This window comes from Bidens hawaiensis, unplaced genomic scaffold (assembly GCF_021521415.1).
Source record: "Bidens hawaiensis isolate Kalapana, Puna unplaced genomic scaffold, B.hawaiensis_p1.1 tig00025388_1, whole genome shotgun sequence".
Lineage (NCBI taxonomy): Eukaryota > Viridiplantae > Streptophyta > Magnoliopsida > Asterales > Asteraceae > Bidens > Bidens hawaiensis.
The window spans coordinates 1-4,440 of NW_027494058.1; positions in this window are offsets into that span (position 1 = coordinate 1).

The following is a 4,440-nucleotide window of genomic DNA, read 5'->3' on the forward strand; positions in this document are numbered from 1 at the left end:
GGAGGAGGAGGAGGAGGAGGAAAGAGAAATAAAAGATGATGAGGAAGATTCCGATAATGATGATGAGTCGAATGATGAAGATACGACTCTAATGATGGTGATGACGGTCATGATGGTCATCTTGGTAGTGGTAATGAAGCAGGTGACCAATCTGCTCCTGAAGATGATATTGATGAAGACGCTCACGATGATCCGCATACTAAGGATGCAGTCAAGGACATCTAGAACTTGGATGCTGAGCTTGAGAGTGATTTTAATGTTGATTTTGGCCCTAGTGTTACTGCAGGTACAGGATCGTCTATCAAAGAAATAAGTTTGGACTCTCATTACAATGTTGACTACCTATTTGCTTCTCAAGATCTTGTGCAAGATGTTGATCCTGGAACTAATCAAGTCGATGATGCAAGCTCATCCATTCCTACAACTGTAGTTGCATATACTTCTGATGATCCAGTCTCAACCATTGCTAAGATTGGTGTTGTTACTTTTGTTGCTACCGTTACTGCTGAAGCTGCCCCGAGCAAGAAAGCGATGAAAAAAGTGACATTGCATCAACAAATACTACAGCCTCAGATGCATAAATGATGCTTTCCATGATGACTCTCTTATCATGTACTCCAAGTAGCACGCCGACAGTGAAACTTGGGCTATTCGACGCCAGAATGGAGATCTCACTTATATGTGCAACACTAATATGCGCACTCTGCCTCATATTGACATAAACTTCTTTATAAGAGCAGCATGTGATGGTGTTGGTGAGAAAGGGGTTCAAGGTTGGTTCAAGAGGCATCTCCATAATAAGCAAAAGATGACTACCCCGATCGACTTCAAGCTAAACATGGGGAAGATATACAAGCATTCAACCGAACGTGACACGGTAACAGGTAAGAGACGAAAGATCTGGAAATACAAAATGCTAGAAGACGGCCCCGCTATTTATCTTGGCGAGCCTTTTAAGCCCGACACTCTTTCGGACTTTGTGTCGTGGAACTTTAACAGGGAAACTGGTGAAGCAGTCATCCACTGCAAACAGATGCGATCCTTTAATTCTTTGATGAGCACGAATTGATGCGGTTCAGAGAAGAAGATATCATGAAGTTGTATAAGTCTCCTCTACTTACACTTGAAGACCCAGCTTGGGGAAACACTGATCAAATAGTTAAGAAATTCAACAAGATTGTTCGATATCTTATTGAAAATCAACTAATTGATAACCCCGACACCATCGAGTATGAGACGAACTAGAGATTGAAGCAGCTAACCATACTAAAGACTAGAGGGAGAATGTAGAGCCCACTTTGAGTGTATAAGTCTTTTGTATTTGTTAGCTTAACTCAAAGTTGTAATTTATTTGCTTTTGTCTAGTTCATGTAAGTTTGGGCCCAAGACCTTATGTAATCAAGCTCATTGGACATTTGGAAATAAAATGGGAATGTGTGAGACTTGCACTATAAATAGTATAAGCTTCTCATGCACACAACAATTTTTTGAAAAACATCTTCACCGACTCCTACTTTCTCTCCCTACCTTATCTTTCTTCCTTACCATAAATAACAAACAACAAACACTACAAGATCCAAGATCCTTGTTTGTTGTAGGTGATTCCCTCTGGCCTATAACAAGGATTGATCCAAGAACAAGTTGTGAGATCCATCAAAAAGACCTACACTACCTGACCCATTTCTAGATCTCGAGGGTGAAATAACTTTTTAAGATTGCCAGTTTAGTTTACTGAGTAGGTTATAGCAGGACAAAATGCATCATACTTTATGTCATGGGTTAGTGTGGATTTCCAAAAGATCATTTCATTCAATAAACACTTGATACACCCATGAAGATTTGGATAAAGTTTTTAACAAATTAAGGTATTATATTTTATTTTTATATTTTATTTTTCTTTTAACTTTAAAGATTATATTTGTTATCTTTTTTGTTTAACATTTTATTTTAAATAAACACGTATGAAGGAACATAAAAGACGGTCATGCAAAAGAAACTATTTTCAAAAGATGCATAACCTTGCAAAGAACCATGTTTGATCAAACGTAAAAATGTTGGAGGTTATGATCTATTCTAAAAAAAAAGTTGAATTAGAAGAGTTTCAGGCATTTGTGAATTAATATTTTTGGTTCATTTCAATATGTAAGCTTTGATGAAGCTGTTGAAGTATATTTTTATGGGAAACAATAAATATAAAAAATAATTTTTTAGGTCCAACGGGTCGTGGTCAACCCGTAAATATGTGTTTCGTGTTTTGATTCAGTGTCTTACATGTTTTTTTAGGTTCTCGTCATGTTCAGGTTCACATGTCATACATGTTTTGGGGTTCGTTCCACATGGTTTGACCCGCTAAGCCTTGATAATAGCGCATTTAATGTTCTCGATCAGTAATGCTTTTTCTTTTAACGTTGTTGATAATTTGTTTATGACATTTTGTTTAGTTAATTCATATGCTTATTCTTTTTGGCATACCATGGGCATCAGCAAAATAGGTAATTCATTAATCTAATTTATAATAAATGAAACATATTTGATATTATCAACGGATTAATTATGTTCCACGTACGATGGTCTTCACACAAATTTATCAACTATATTATCAACGGATTAATGGTCTTCATACAATGTTCCATGTAGAATGGAATATTTATTCTTTCCGTTCTGTCCGTACGTTCTCTCTTTCTAAAACTTTCTTTCCATACGGCAACCTGCAAACCCAACGGTGGACCCAACGGCAACCTGCAAACCTCCGGCAACCAGATAAGTCCTCTCCCCTGCTCTCCGACAGTAACCAGGCAAACCCAACGTCCTCCTCTCCGGCAACCAGGCAACCTAAACCCATCGTCCTCCTCTCCGATGGTACCACGGACAAATCCCCTGGCAACCAGGTTTTGTCTTCATCGCAGGTTCCTCACAAACCACCATCTAGCACGTTACCGTTTGAGAAACTAAGGATCGAGCGACCGGAAGCCAATCGTCTTCTGGTCAAGCTAGCTTCAAGCTACCGGGAGCTCGGTTTCTGTCAACTTGCACATAACTCCACAACCATTCAACTTTGTCTCAAAGTTGAAAAACAGAGAATTGAGATTTCTAAGTAAAGCCTATTTCAAGCCACTGGGAGTTTCGTTTCCGTGGACTCGCACACTAACAAGGCCAACAGTAGGTTCAAATGGATATAGTTTGCTTTGTTTTGGGAAAAAAATTTGGTTGCTCAAATCCTTATTACTATAGTTTGTTTGAAATTATTAATATTCTATTATTATATCCTTAAAAAAAACACGCACCACACATTTTTGTAAACCGACTAGCGGTTTAGGCTAAATACTTCCTAAATTTGATGCTTAAAATATTATTTTGTTTGCAAAAGTTTTAATAAACTTTATTACTTAAGATTAACATAAACTCTAGAAATTATTTATTAACACATACTATTTATTACCACATTGGGGGTCATTTGTATTTTTGTGTTTGATGTTTGGCGTGTGAGCTGCATTTTTTGTGCCTTATTGCTAGGGGTTGTGTGATTAGTAGCAATAATAGACCATAAAAGGCATGATTATTACTTGAGACCATGTCCGGAAATGAGGGGTGTAGGTAAGGGACATTCATTGCGTTTGGCTTCCTGGAATGTAGGAACTCTAAGTGGTAAGTAGTTGGAGCTGGTAGATGTGCTTAAAAGGCATATGGTTCAGATTGCATGCCTTCAGGAGACTAGATGGAAAGGGCATAAAGGGGTCGAGTGTAATGGGTATAAATTGTGGTACTCGGGGTTTGACGAGGCTAAGAATGGGGTAGGGTTCCTAGTGGTTAAGGAACTACACACTATTGTGGTGGAGGTAATAAGGCATAATGATAGGATTACGGTGTTAAGACTAGTACCAGGAGAGGAAGTAGTGACAGTAGTTTGCGCTTATGCACCACATGCCAGACTGGGGGATCAGGAAAAGAGAGATTTTTGGGATTGCTAAGACGCGGTGGTAAGGGCCATACCTAGGGATGACAGGATGTGTATAGGAGGTGATTTTAATGGTCATATTGGTAAGGATAGTGATGGTTTCCAAGCCATTCACGGAGGTTTTGGGTTTGGTGTTAGGAATGAATCCGGCATAGATCTTCTAGACTTTGCAATGGCCCATGCATGACCTAGGTATTTTAAACTCGTTCTTTAAGAAAAGAGAATCTCATTTGATTACCTATAACAGCGGGGGACACAACACATAGATCGACTACATATTGACGAGGCAAGGAGACCGACGATTGTGGAGGGATTCCAAGGTAATACTGGGGGAGACGGTCGTGGCTCAACATCGATTGCTGGTAGCAGATATAGGCTTTAGAAATAAGTTGGCTAAGCGGGAAAGAAAAGGTACACCTAGGATTCGATGAGGAAATCTAAAGGACGAAAAGCATTCACTATTTTAGGATAAGCTTACCTCGACG